Consider the following 15,718-nt stretch of genomic DNA (forward strand, 5'->3'; position numbering starts at 1 on the left):
GAGAGGTAATATCAGACACCCAAAGACAGACAGGTGATATCAGACACCCAAATACCGACAGTTGATACGAGACACACAAATACTGAGAGGTAATATTAGACACCCAAAGACTCAACCATACACTGTGTGCACCTGGTCCAAGCCCAGGCTTGAGGACGCGAGGAGCGCCACTGGAGGAAGCAGACACTGCAGGCCTGAGCAATGCAGCATTACTGAGCCAGATTTAGAGGAATATATCGAAAAATAGTGAATATTATGTAAAAAGGGTAGAGCGCGCAGGGAGCGCGCGGTCCTCCAGGATTTCAGCCCTTTATTCCGTGACCCAATTAGTGCTTCTGAAACATTTACCAGGTTTTCCATGTTTTTAATTGGGAGCGCAAAGCGCGGGCGGGATCCCGCAGAGCTTGGCCTCCTGTGGCAGAACCGGAATATCACACACTTAGAAGCGTGTTCGTCCTCACTATTACAGCGCCACGCAAACCTGCCTCCAGGCGCGTCGAGTGTTCGAGGACTCATCAGTGTCGTCACAGCGCTGCGTCAGCCGCACTCCTGCTTTGAGGCACTAGTAGCTCCGATGCCTTTTTGGCTACATTTACGCTCAACAGATATCACATACACACATAAAGGGAGTGCTTAATTTGTAAAATATTAGGTGCCAGGGTTCTGACCAGGAGGCCACTGCAGCTCGCACCACCCATCGCCCTTGTCATCGCTGCCAAAACAACTACTAACCATTCCTCTCGCATGAAAATACAGATTATTCCAGGTCCCCAAAGCTAAAGGAATGGCTGGGGAGGTGGGTATTGGTAATGGTTTAATGTATATTGTTTTCCCAAACAACTGTTATACTGCTCATCGCTAAATTAAATGAGCAGTGTCACCTTGTGGCAGACTGCCCTAAGTGTGGTGTTGACAATGGGGCGAGCACTGGAAACCAATTAAGTGCCGGTGCTCAGCACCGGAAAGCTCTGGCTCAAATTAAGCACTGCATAAAGGTGTACTTCAATGCCATCACAGGGCCACACGCACCTCATCTCCTGCCTTTGGACCCTTTGGGTTTCAGGGATTCATCGATGACATCACAGTGCCTCGTGAGTCTCGCCTCCTGCTTTCAGACGCTACATCTCTGAAGCGATTAATCATAAAACAAGACTACTCTAACCAGCAAATTAGTGACACTGAAACAGGGGGTTTGGGTGACAGCACAGGCCACTAGGGTAGTGGTTCACATCTTGTGAGGACCCCCACTTAATCATTACTGGAATACGAGATCCCCAGTGAATCCTTATTCAAAACTGGGAAACCCCCCCCCCCCCACACTGACTCATTATTTGAATCCAGAAACCCCGGCCTACACAGTTTCTGTGATTTGAACTGCAAAACAATACACAAAAATGCAGAAACAAGCAAATACCCATATGATTGAATAGTTTATTTAATTCACACATATATATATATATATATATATATATATATTTTAAATTATGGGAAGGTTTGACCTACTCCAAATTCTTTTGCCCATACTATGTTCTGTTTGCTGCACTTGCACTGCTCCCTACTTCATATTCAATGTTCCATTTTTCTTCTTTGTTTATATACACTTTATTAATCTGCTAATATTAGTTAATGTTCCCCAGAGCAGAGATTACGAGGCACTGCTCTGGGGCCACTTATGGGAGTTGCCACTAGCAGCTTAGCTCAGGACTGTGTCTAGAACATTCCCCGCTTGTGCACTGCACCACAAACTGAACGACCCTGGCACTTATGTTAGTGTTATGTTAGTGCTCAAGTCAGTGATGAGATTTATGCTTGTTCACAATGCAGAAAACAAATGCCAGGGGTCCATCTTCCAGGAACAGTAAACAATAAGAAACACATCATATATGCTAACACTGGAAATTCAAAGTAAAAGTTTCTAAATAACAAAAAAATAATTAAAAAAACAGAAAATTAATCTAAAAAAAAAGCAAGCGGTGATATGTGCAACATGTCCGGGAAGGGGCAGGTTGCAAGGGGGGCTCGATATCAATACAGAGGTAAGAGCAAGCGTAGCAACCTTTCTGTTCCTGTTTAGCTCTTCAAATGGTTCCCGACCAACACTAGCAGAACCGCCACCCAAGCCCTTATGGTCTGTAAGTTGGAGTATGGCAACACACTCCATGCTGGAATCAACACACAACTGACCAGAAGACTTCAGACTATACAAAACTCAGCACCAGGCTGACCCTCCACCCTCCCTGCCCCTGCACACACATCACCCCACACCTCAAAGAGCTCCACTGGCACCAAGTCCACATCTGAGCACTTGGCAAACTCCTCAAACACACATACAAAGCCTTACACAACATTGGCCCCATGTACCTCAACAGCTGCATAAACTTCCTCATACCTACAAGACACCTCTGCTCAGCTGGACTCCTATTCACACAGAGATTCAACAGGTATTTGGAGTCGGTTCCGTGGATCATTTTCCATGGCAGGTCCTTGGCTTTGTGTTGGAACTGATGTAGGTTGCGCCCTACTCAAAAAACCCAAGACAGACCCAAGAGACCTCAAGAACTTCCGACCCATCTCTCTGCTCCCCTTTCCGGCCAAAGTCATCAAGAAAATTGTTAACAGACAGCTAACCCGATACCTCGAAGAGAACAGAATCCTGGACCCTTCCCAGTCAGGGTTCCGCAGCAACCACAGCACCGAGACCGCCCTCATCGTCGCCACCGACGATATCAGGACCCTGCTAGACAACGGGGAGACTGCAGCACTCATCCTCCTAGACCTCTCCGCCGCCTTCGACACCGTCTCCCACCGCACACTACGCGCACGCCTCCACGCCGCAGGGATCCGAGACAAGGCTCTGGAATGGACCACCTCCTTCCTCTCCGGCAGAACCCAGAGCATCCACCTCTCCCGTTCTGTTCTGAAGCCTCCGAGATCATCTGCGGCGTACCCCAATGATCCTCCCTCAGCCCGACACCGTTCAACATTTACATGGCCCCGCTCGCACACGTCACCCGACAGTAAGACCTCAACATAATCTCCTATGCCGACGACACTCAACTGATCCTCTCCCTCACCAAGGACCCCATCACCACCAAAGCCAACCTCCATGAAGGAATGAAGGACATCGCCGACTGGATGAAGATCAGCCGTTTGAAGCTGAACTCGGACAAGACGGAGGACCTCATCCTCGGCTCCAACCCGTCAGCCTGGTACAACTCCTGGTGGCCAACGGCACAGGGGGCAGCCCCGACCCCCACCGACCACGCACGCAACCTGGGAATCATCCTCGACTCAACGCTCTCAGTGACCAAGCAAGTCAACGCCGTCTCCTCCTCTTGCTGCAACACCCTCCACATGCTCCGCAAGATCTACAGATGGATCCCGACAGATACAAGAAAGACAGTCACCCAGGCCCTCGTCAGCAGCAGACTCAACTACGGAAACTCCCTCTACGCGGGAGCACCGATCAAGCTCATCAATAGACTACAACGCATCCAAAACGGCATGACTGATCCTCGATGTACCACGGCACGCCCACATCACCCCCCACCTGAGAAACCTGCACTGGCTTCCCGTCAACATGAGGATATCCTTCAAGCTCCTCATCCACGCACACAAGGCACTCCACAAGACCGGCCCTGCCAACCTCAATAGACGGCTCTCCTGCTACACCCCCAACCGCCAGCTACGCTAGGCCGACCTCTCACTCGCCACCGTCTCGCGCATCCGAAGAACAACCACCGGTGGGAGATTCTTCTCCCACCACGCAGCCAAGACATGAAACACCCTCCCACTGAGCCTACGACGACAGACCCAAGACCTGCTGACCTTCAGGAGGATACTCAAGACCTGGCTGTTCAATCAGTAGCGTCCCCCACCTCCCCCGCCAGCGTCTTGAGACCCTCATGGGTATGTAGTGCGCTTAACAAATGACTGATTGATTGATCCTTGCTTTGCCAGATCTGGCGAGATCTTGTGGAAGATCCATGATCTTTTCCCCTGAGATCATAAATGATCTGTCTGGCTCCGATTTGTGTTTGGTGTAGTTGGTCTGCCTGCCACAGGAATATACTTGGAGCACGCTGCTTTTTCAAATCAGTTACTAGATGGATACTTGATACACAAGAGACGTTGGATAGACTTCACTAATGTCTCGTGCCTCGGGACACTTATAGTCTTTTGAAATACGATACATGAATACTCTTTAAATTTGAATATTGCCATTCACTTTGGAACGCTGCGAGATATTGGCCCTGAGGAAGTCTGTGGCTTACACCACAAAGAGACGAAACACGTGTTGGCGGCTAGGACTGTTTTTGAAGAAATATAAAGAAATACAGAAGATAAAGAAGATTATCCGTGTCGACATTCATTAACAACTGTATTTGACAATTGTGGAACATGCTCAGGATATATCCCCTTTTTTTGTGTACAATGGTGTAGATTTGGTCTACATTTCGGGTAATTGGTGGCTGGCCATTACCTTATCCTTAGAGCAACCAGATACATTGAATTGATTACATCACAACTCTGTGCAATTGATACCCAACCATCCCCTTTTTTTGTAGTAAAGTCAGTGATGCACTGAATCTTACGATATCCCTTGGCACACAACACCACACACCAAACAAGCAGAGACATTTTAAAGCATGGGCAAAGCGGGCTCTGGCCCAGGGCCCCAGCTTTTCAGCATTGTTAAGCAGAGAGTCTTGCCCTGGTGACCTTGAGTAATTCTTAGACAGAATTGTTTTAAATACCGTTTTCCTTTCATATATTTTTAATGTGGGTGATGCGTGAGAGTCTATTACAGACATTTTGCAGAGAAATGTTGTGTTGATGTTTCATGCAACAGCCATAAAAAAGGTTCTTTTAGATCAAAACAGGATATCACATATGAGAAATGAGAGGGTGTCATAGAGGTTGTTTGCAGTAATGTTTGTGAGCTGCTGTTGTGTTATCCCTGAATATTAGATGTAAATACCTTTAGAATTTGGATGGGTGTGTCTGTGCACGGTCAGTGACCTGGCCAAAGAGAGCACGAAAGAGCTGAAACTGGATCATAAATTCAAAGCCGTTCCAAACGGGGACCCCAAAATACGTTTGGCCCAGGGCTCCCAAAATCCTTAAGATGGCCCTGCAAACAAGTCCAACACAACTTGGTGATACACTGAAACTTACAATATCCCTTGGCATAAAACACCACACACCAAACAAGTCCAACACAACTCAGAGATGCAATGAAACTTACAATATCCATGAGGCGTACAACAACACACACCAAGCAAGTCCAACATAACTCGGTGATGCACTGCAACCTAATGATATCTCTTGGTGTACAACGCACACCAGCAAAGCTATAATCTCAGATCAGGCCAGAGGCATGTACCTACCACAGCTGGTGAGTGGAATATCCGTTTGTTCGGCCTTGCTTACAGGTCGCTCCCCTGTGGTGTTGTCAGCAGACGTCGTTCCTCGGACCACCGTGAGCCTGTGGGGGTAAGAGGAAAATGTAGGATAAGCAAAAGATGACAAAAAATGACACGAAGTAGGTATACACCTGACAATGTAGGCCCATTGACCAATCATATGAGAGAGAACCAGGTTCTGCCCATCAGAAGAAAACAATATATATCAGACATGAATTAAATGTAAGTTAAAATACACAAGTGAGTGTGCAATGATGACACCTAGGAGTTAATGCGCCGATCCCACATCACACCACTCCCCAGAGAGCTCCACGAATACCCCATCCAGAAGCGCTGCCAGGTCAAACTTCTCACACACGTATTCAGGTCACTACAAAACATGGACCCGCACATCTTAATCACAGGCTTCACTTCCACCAGCCCATCAGACAACTTTCCTCAGTATCACACTCACTGGCACACACACCGCCCCCCCCGCAGAAGCAGAACGGGAGGTCGATCATTCTCCTACCAAGCATCCACATCATGGAACAGCCTACCCCAGCACATCAGGGCCTACTCCGCACTTGAATTCTACAAGAAGCTGAGGACCTTTTTCAACTAATCCTCTTGCAGGACCATCGAGACTGCCTGTGCTCAGCCCCAGCATCACACACAGGCCTACTTTCAAGTTCAACCACTCGGGTCTCCATACTTTCATGGGTGATAAGCAGCTCTCTACAAATCCACCTTACATTACATTACACTGTATAATTTGTAGTTATAGCGCTGAGGGCCACACACAGGCCATCGGTTGGTATGTTCCTACCTTTACCACATTTCACAATGTAGCTACAAATATACACATTCACACGACGGCTCAAGTCCTGCTTCCAAATCCTATGCAGGCTACGAAAGATATGAATAAAGTGGACTCAAAACACCAGAAGGACCATCATGCAAGCAATCATCACCAGCAGGCTGGACCACTGCAACACTCTCTATGCCGGAATCCCCAAACAACTCCTCACAGACTCTGGACCATCCAGAACGCAGCCGCAAGACTCGTACTCGACCTCCCACGCCACACCCACATCATACCACACCCCAGGAAGCTTCACTGGCTCTCCATTCACAAGCGCAGCCAAGTCAAACTTCTCACGCACGCATACAAGGCCCTACACAACACACAACCGGAATACCTGAACAGCTGAATACACTCTCACCAACGCACCAGACACCTATGCTCTGCCTCTCTCGCAGACATACCTGCATCCACAAGAGCAAAACTGGAGGCCGCTCACTCCCCTACATCGCACCCAAGACCTGGAACGACCTCCCTCAACACATCAGAACATGCACCAACAGATCAGGGTGTGCGTTTCCTGCATTGGACTGCGCTGGTGCTGCAGGTGAGGACTGAGGTGCACAGACAGAGCATGGTGCGCGTTTCCTGCATTGCACTGCGCTGGTGCTGCAGCTGAGGACTGAGGTGCACTGACAGATCAGGGTGCGGGTTTCCTGCATTGGACTGCGCTGGTGCTGCATGTCAGGACTGAGATGCACCAACAGATCAGGGTGTGCGTTTCCTGCATTGGACTGCACTGGTGCTGCAGGTGAGGACTGAGGTGCACAGACAGAGCATGGTGCGCTTTTCCTGCATGGGACTGCACTGGTGCTGCATGTCAGGAATGAGGTGCACCAACAGATCAGGGTGCGGGTTTCCTGCATTGGACTGCGCTGGTGCTGCATGTCAAGACTGAGATGTACTGACAGATCACGGTAAGGGTTTCCTGCGATGGAACGCACCGGTGCTGCAGGTGAGGACTGAGGTGCACCAACAGGACAGGGTGTGAGTTCCCTGTGCTGGACTACTGGTGCTGCATGTCAGGACTGAGCTGCACTGACAGATCAGGGTGCGGTTTCCTGTGCTGAACTGCACCGTTGCTGCATGTCATGACTGAGCTGCACTGACAGATCAGTGTGCGGGTTTCCTGCGCTGGAACGCACCAGTGCTGCATGTCAGGGCTGAGGTGCACGGACAAATCAGGGTGAGGGTTTTCTGTGCTGAACTGCCTCAGTGCTGCAGGTGAGGGCAGAGATGAGCTGACAGATCAACGTGCTGGTTTCCTGCATTGGACTGCGCTAGTGCTGCATGTCAGGACTGAAATGCACTGACAGATCAGGGTCGGGGTTTCCAGCATTGGACTGCATTGGTGCTGCATGTCAGGACTGAGCTGCACTGACAGATCAGGGTGTGGATTTCCTGCATTGGACTGCCCTGGTGCTGCATGTCAGGACTGAGGTGCTGCACAGACAGATCAGGGTGCGGGTTTCCTGCTCTGGACTGCACCGTTGCTGCAGGTGGCGGCTGAGGTGCTGCAGGTGAGAGCTGAGATGCACTGACAGATCAACATGCAGGTTTCCTGCATTGGACTGCGCTGGTGCTTCATGTCAGTACTGAGCTGCCATGGCAGATCAGGGTGCGGATTTCCTGCATTGGACTGCACTGGTGCTGCATGTCAGGACTGAGCTACACTGACAGATCAGGGTGCGGGTTTCCTGCATTGGACTGCGCTGGAGCTGCATGTCAGGACTGAGCTGCCATGGCAGATCAGGGTGCGGATTTCCTGCATTGAACTGCACTGGTGCTGCATGTCAGGACTGAGCTGCACTGACAGATCAGGGTGCGGGTTTCCTGCATTGGACTGCGCTGGAGCTGCATGTCAGGACTGAGCTGCCATGGCAGATCAGGGTGCGGATTTCCTGCATTGGACTGCCATGGTGCTGCATGTCAGGACTGAGCTGCACTGACAGATCAGGGTGCGGGTTTCCTGCATTGGACTGCCCTGGTGCTGCATGTCAGGACTGAAATGCACTGACAGATCAGGGTGCGAGTTTCCTGCATTGGACTGCACTGATGCTGCATGTCAGGACTGAGCTGCACTGACAGATCAGGGTGCGGGTTTCCTGCTCTGGACTGCGCCGGTGCTGCATGTCAGGGCTGAGGTGCTCCACAGACATATCAGGGTGCGGGTTTCCTGCGCTGGACTGCACTGGTGCTGCAGGTGACGGCTGAGGTGATAAGTGCAGGCGCTGCAGTACATTAACACTCCATAACAAACAGAACAATACAACAGCACTTTCAAGACTGCAGGTTTCATGGTTGTCATGGATACCAGCACTCGTGGCAGGTACTCTGCGCTTCCAGAATTTCTAAAGCTTCTTATATTTTTTATGACTTTGCCTCTTCTTCATATTTTTAAGCAGCACAGCCACGTGCTGAGCACGGACTGTGTGGGGCGGCACATGCCACCGCCCTGTGAACGGTATCTCCTGAGTTATACCCTCTCACTGCAGGTCCGAGCCTCCCACAGGTGCAGTCTCCCTGTAGATGCTGTCCTTATACAAAGGTCTTCTCCCTACAGGAGCCATCTTCTCAAGTGTCACCTATCTACAGGTTTCATCTGTACACAAGGGTCTTCTGCCTAGAGGAGCCATCTCACCTACAGGTGTCATGTTTATATCGGGTCTTCTTCCCAGCGGATCAATGTTCTCACAGGTCTCACCTCCCTACAGGCACCATCCTTACACAAGGGATTTCTCCCTAGAGGAGCTGTCTTCTCACAAGTCTCACCTCCCTACAGATTTCATCTTTACACAAAGACCTTCTCCATAGAGGAGTTATCTTCTCACAGGCATCACCTTCCCACAGATAAAATCTTCTCACAGATGCCTTTTTCCTAGAAGAGCCATCTTCTGTCAGGTGTCACCTCCAAAACTTGACATCTTTACAAAAGGGTCCTCTCCATACAGGCACCCACTCTTAACAGGAGGCAACTTTCTACAAGTGACATCGCAGGCACATCTCCCTATAGGTGTCAGCTTCACACGAGGGTCTATGAGGTGCAAGTACCTGTTCGGGCGCCAACTGAAGGAAGTGGCCCGTTCAGGGTCACCCAGGTCCCTCGTGACCACCTCTCAGCCTTCCATACCAAATGAAGAGTCGGTCAGACAGTACAGAATACAAACCAATATATGTTTATTGAGATACACTCGAGCGGAGCCCCATCTGCCCAGTACCTTAGGGGTGCCGCAGAGAGGACTGACATCAGCAAACATAGAGATACATTATGTACAATTCAGAACCAATGAAGGCACGCCACTAATGGAATTTTCCAAACAGCTAAATAAAGAAGTGGAGAAGGATGGGTTTCGATTCTGAGGCCAGGCACACACTATCTCCTACCCAAGGTCACTCTGTCCTTGCCCGCCACTATAGTGGTAGGAGAAGGCCTTTATCTAGTGGGAAAGGTATGCGCTAATAAGAACAGTGTATTCATTAGCAAAGCAAAACCCAGCCTTGGAAAAAACTAAATTCAGCACAGGCCATTTGATGGGAAAGTATGGATTAGTTTCAATCATGGTTCAAAATGCCGGCCAAACATAAAAAGGTGCAGCGAATGCTAACCACACCCCTCAGCCTGAGACAGTGAAGCCAACACAAGTATTCCCACTTGCCTCAGCATGACTCAGTGAGCCATCACCAGTACATCCGCGGCCCAGCCCAGGTCAGTGAAGCCAGCACCAATACGCACACTCACCTCTGCCCGGGACAATGAAGCCAGCATCAGTACACCCGTTCGCCTCTGTCGAGACAGTGAAGCCAGCACCAGTATGTCTGCTCCACTGAGCCCAAGCCAGTGAAGTCAGCACTAGTACACCCGCTTGTCTCAACCTAGACAGTGAAGCCAGCACCAGTACTCCAGGTCGTCTCAGCCTGAGACAGTGAAGCTAGCACCAGTACGCTCGCTCACTTGAGCCAGTGTAGCCAGCACCAGTATGCCCTCTCGCCTCAGCCTAGACAGTGAAGCCGGCACCAGTGCGCCCACTCGCCTCAGCCGAGACAGTGAAACCAACACCAGTACGCACACTTGTGTGAGCCTAGGCCAGTGAAGCCAGCACCAGTACGCTCGCTCACTTGAGCCAGTGTAGCCAGCACCAGTACGCCCGCTCGCCTCAGCCGAGACAATGAAGCCAACACCAGTACACCTGCTTACATCAGCCCAAGAGAGTAAAGCCAGCACCAGTACACTGGTTCTCCTCAGCAAAGGACAGTGAAGTCACCAAAAGCGAGGCAAAGCAGCATTTAAGGTGACGAAGTAACGGTGAGCTGCCGGAAGCAGTCACTGCCTGGTGAACATGCCCCAGTGCTCCGTTCAGAAAATAATTATTAACTACAACAAAAACAACTAACTCTGAGCAATGAACTCCGCTCCGCTACCGGAGATTTGTTAACTGCGCATTACATTAAAACCACGGAATTCAGGCAAAAACTCTGTTCCTTCACGTAACGAAGTCAGCTACTAAACTGCACCCGCAAATGCTTTCATAAAGCAACTTTACATGCTAAAAAGCATATAACCAATTCACAAAAGTGAACTTTGGAAATGAAAAATATCAGGCAATGAGAGTGGTGTTGATTTTGGGGTCCCCCCTAGCCTTGGAGGGGGACCAAGCAGATGCCTTGAATACAAAGAGCATATTATGATAAACGATTCAGTGGTGGTCCCATCCTCGTAGGACCACCCCAAGCACAGTTAGTGGCAAAAATACAATCACAACCAAAGTCCCTGCAAAGCATTATGGGACAAGATTAGCAGTGGCAGGGAATATTATAGTATCCAATATCAAAATAATTCTACAAAGAGCTGCAGTTCAACTAGTCGTTACTAGGTGTCCCTTACGAGTTAAATGCAAAAGCATTGACATTATTATATCAAGCTGCAGGTCAATGCTTTTACATTTGACTCATGAGGGACAACTAGTGACGACTAGTGGAACTGCAGCTCCATGAAAGGGTTTCAATGCTTTTGCATTTGACTCGTGAGGGACACCTAGTAACAACAAGTTGAACTGCGGCTCTTTGTAGAATTATTTTGATATTGGATACTATAATTTTCACTGCCCCCTGCTAATCTCGCCCCATAAAGCTTTGCAGGGCCTTTGGTTGGGATTGTATTTTTGGCCATAACTGTGCTTGGGGTGGTCCTAAGAGGATGGGACCACCACCGAATCATTCAGCAAGGTGTGCTCTTTGTTTTCAAGGTCCTGCTTGGTTCTTTCCCTAGGTTAGGGAGAATCTCAAAATCATCACCTATATCACTGCTTTCTAAATTTTCATTTTCACTTTTGTGAAATCACTATATGCATTTTAGCATGGAAAGACAGAAATACTTGTTATTTTATCAAAAGTCTATGAGGTTTCTGTTTTATTAATTGGGAATCCGACAGAGCGAAGTTGCGGAATTGGAATTCACAGAGTTTTTGTTCAACTTTGTGGAATTCAACTACTCCGCCAACTATGCCCACCCCTAATAACAACACTTCTGAGAATAAAGAAGTGTCCTAAGTTTTCATTAGCAGCGGGCTGTGGAAACTTCTGACTGCCACCAAAGAGGAACATTAGAGGCTGCCTGGTCTTGATTCCACCTCATGCTTCTGGCTTCCATCGCCTACCTGTTCTCTACAGCTCACTCTTGAGGGTTAGGTTTCATTCCTGATTTTTCCCTCTCTCTCCGTTTTCCTCCATTGGTCTTCCTCCTTCCTTTCCCCTTTGGTGCCTTTTACTCTGGGACAAATTCTGATACAAAACAAACCCAAGTCCCCAAAAACAAGTGCCGACACCCAGCACCCACAACCACTGGTGCAAGTCGGGTATTATTCCCCAGCCACAGGAAGCTTCGTGTAGCACCTTCCCATGGTCGCTCCTTTCACAGCACACACAACAAATCTAGCTAGTTTCAACCTGGAGGCTTTGTCTCTCCCAACTAAGAGTCTCTGGAGTTGTTTCAGGTGTCTAAGTGAGTTCCACCTGGAGTAGCATCAATGTCCAGCACCCAGTAATAAGGTACCATATTCAGCTCCTGAACTTTGTCGGAGCCATTAGAGGCTAACCTGCCAATCAATCAGTAAGTATTTGTAGAGCGCCGCTAATCACCCTTGAGGGTATCCAGGCACTAGGCTGCTGTATGCAGTCGAACATCCAGGTTTTGAGCCTCTTCCTGATGTCTGCCAGCGAGGGAGATGTCCTGAGGTGCAGGGGAAGGCTGTTGCAGGACTTGGCGGTGAGGTTAGAGAAGGACTGGCCCCTGCTGAAGCTTCGGCAGATGCAGTGTCTGTGTGAGGGTGCAGGAGGCGTAGCGAAGGTCTCTGGGTGGTTGGTGGAAGTTCAGGTGGTGGTTCTTGTGTTCTGTAATGCCCACAATCCTTCCCCAAGAGGCAGTCCCCAGCCCTGAGGACCAAACTTTGAACCAATAGTACATTCATGGTTGTGATTTATGGGATATCACAGTTTGGTATCGCCGGGGGCCCTGCCCCCAACCACAGGGCTTCCTGTTAAACCAGGAACCAGAGATTCTGGTCCACACGTGCCATTTCTGGGATGATGGTTCATGGCCCATCGTCCTCTCAGCACAAGGTCCCAGTGTCTCAGGTGCACAAAAAAACATTGTGCACAACCACTTTGTGTAAAAATATCAGCCATTTGTGTCTATCCGGGAGCCTTATATGAGAACAAGCCACGTGAATCTGGACTCCCCTCCACATGGAACGAACTCTCCCCAAAAGTTTCAGTTGCCCCGGAAGCCTTCTTGTATCCCAAGTTTTGGGACCTTAACTAACTTTTGGTTAATATGGCTGGGCTTTAGCAAACCCCGGTAATTACCTTGAATCCAAGCTGGGTATGGAAAGGGTTCTGCACCCCAAAGATGCACTGTAGATCCCCAGCGATTGTCTGGCAGGGGTAAACATGGACGCTCCCCCAAAAAGCATCAAGACACAGCCTATACAAGATCACATTGTCCCACACAGAGCGTAGGCAGCTGGCACTACTGTGCTCCTGCTACACTGTAGTGTTTAAAAACTGCTGTCATTGGCAGCTAAAACACAGTGAGTGCAGCCGCTGCCAATTCATACATACAATCTAGTATTGTCCGAAGCCCTTGTGATGCCTGGACTGTGGGCGTCATGGGGTGAGATGAAGTCTCTTTTATACTGTGTTTGATATCAGCCTTCTCACTGCCTCGAAGCCCAGATAAGTGCCCATGGGAAAGTGTCTGACTAGCCACTGCAGGCAGTAGCCACCTCAACCAGTGGAGATCTGTGAGTTCACGCAGACGGTCGAAGATTTGGCATTGCTAGGTTATAGGGTATCTCGGAACCTTCCCAGGATATAGCCAATGTATTTGCTTTGTCCAACAATCTCACTTTTCTCCATAACACTCTCATGTCTGCACCTATTTATTTCACGTAGCGCTACGTGCCATGCACCCGAACCCCCTTCCACTACAACTCACTGCTCTTTTGCTTCCACCCATCGCATTAATATGCGACACTTATGCCTTCCTTCGTCTCCCCTCACTCGAGCGCAGGCACATCTTTGCTCACTTTTCCTCATTCTCTTGTCCTTTAACTCATTCCCATGCACTCGTTCATCCCCTCATCCCCACTCACTCGTCCTTTCCCTCACCATTGCTCTCATTCCTTCTCTCATCTTTGCTCACTCGCTCCTTCCCTCATCCCCGCTCACTCGTCCTTTCCTTCACCATTGCTCTCATTCCTTCTCTCATCTTTGCTCACTCGCTCCTTCCCTCATCCCCGCTCACTCGTCCTTTTCCTCACTATTGCTCTCATTCCTTCTCTCATCTTTGCTCATTCGCTCCTTCCCTCATCCCCGCTCACTCGTCCTTTCCCTCACCATTGCTCTCATTCCTTCTCTCATCTTTGCTCACTCGCTCCTTCCCTCATCCCCGCTCACTCGTCCTTTTCCTAACCATTGCTCTCATTCCTTCTCTCATCTTTGCTCACTCGCTCATCCCCTCATCCCCGCTCACTCGTCCTTTCCCTCACCATTGCTCTCATTCCTTCTCTCATCTTTGCTCACTCGCTCATCCCCTCATCCCCGCTCACTCGTCCTTTCCCTCACCATTGCTCTCATTCCTTCTCTCATCTTTGCTCACTCGCTCATCCCCTCATCCCCGCTCACTCGTCCTTTCCCTCACCATTGCTCTCATTCCTTCTCTCATCTTTGCTCACTCGCTCCTTCCCTCGTCCCCGCTCACTTGTCCTTTCCCTCACCATTGCTCTCATTCCTTCTCTCATCTTTTCTCACTTGCTCATTCCCTCATCCCCGCTCACACGTCCTTTCCCTCACCATTGCTCTCATTCCTTCTCTCATCTTTGCTCACTCGCTCATCCCCTCATCCCCGCTCACTCCTCCTTTCCCTCACCATTGCTCTCATTCCTTCACTCATCTTTACTCACTCGCTCCTTCCCTCATCCCCGCTCACTCGTCCTTTCCCTCACCATTGCTCTCATTCCTTCTCTCATCTTTGCTCACTCTCTCCTTCCCTCATCCCCGCTCACTCGTCCTTTTCCTCACTATTGCTCTCATTCCTTCTCTCATCTTTGCTCACTCGCTCATCCCCTCATCCCTGTTCACTCTTCCTTTCCCTCACCATTGCTCTCATTCCTTCTCTCATCTTTGCTCACTCGCTCCTTCCCTCATCCCCGCTCACTCGTCCTTTCCCTCACCATTGCTCTCATTCCTTCTCTCATCTTTGCTCACTCGCTCATCCCCTCATCCCCGCTCACTCGTCCTTTCCCTCACCATTGCTCTCATTCCTTCTCTCATCTTTGCTCACTCGCTCCTTCCCTCATCCCCGCTCACTCGTCCTTTTCCTCACTATTGCTCTCATTCCTTCTCTCATCTTTGCTCACTCGCTCATCCCCTCATCCCCGCTCACTCGTCCTTTCCCTCACCATTGCTCTCATTCCTTCTCTCATCTTTGCTCACTCGCTCCTTCCCTCATCCCCGCTCACTCGTCCTTTCCCTCACTATTGCTCTCATTCCTTCTCTCATCTTTGCTCACTCGCTCCTTCCCTCACCCCACTCACGTCGTTGTCCTCATTCCTACCAGCCGAAGGAAGGCCAGAATAATTGGCAGATATTGAGTGACTCTGCGTTTCTCTTGTAACACGGACTTCCAGCCAAATTCTGCCAATCGCCGAATAGATGGATTTTTTGCCTGCAAAATTTGGCGTCCCCTAGCGAGTTTTTCTACCGCGGGCGGTAGCAGTCAAAGGGCTGCTTCTCGGAAGCAGTCAGAGGCTGCTTCTCGAGTAGATTTGCTGACGCTTGAGTACGGGGGTAGCAGTCAGAGGCTGCTTCTAGAGTAGATTTGCTGATGCTCGAGTACGGGCGTTACAGGTAGTGGGCTGCTTCTCGAGTAGATTTGCTGATGCTTGAGTAC

At 49.6% G+C, this 15,718-nt stretch overlaps 1 protein-coding gene across 8 annotated transcripts in view; it reads right to left on the reverse strand.

Annotated features, from left to right (window-relative positions):
* PTPRF (protein tyrosine phosphatase receptor type F) overlaps positions 1-15,718 on the reverse strand; it is a 756,588-nt gene that overhangs the window by 604,753 nt on the left and 136,117 nt on the right. For all 8 annotated transcript variants that reach the window (XM_086953202.1, XM_086953199.1, XM_086953209.1 and 5 more), the window contains exon 2: positions 5,391-5,488. The gene's annotated coding sequence lies outside the window, so the exon portion shown is untranslated. The remainder of the gene's footprint in view (positions 1-5,390; positions 5,489-15,718) is intronic.

This window comes from Lissotriton vulgaris, chromosome 1_2 (assembly GCF_964263255.1).
Source record: "Lissotriton vulgaris chromosome 1_2, aLisVul1.2, whole genome shotgun sequence".
NCBI lineage: Eukaryota > Metazoa > Chordata > Amphibia > Caudata > Salamandridae > Lissotriton > Lissotriton vulgaris.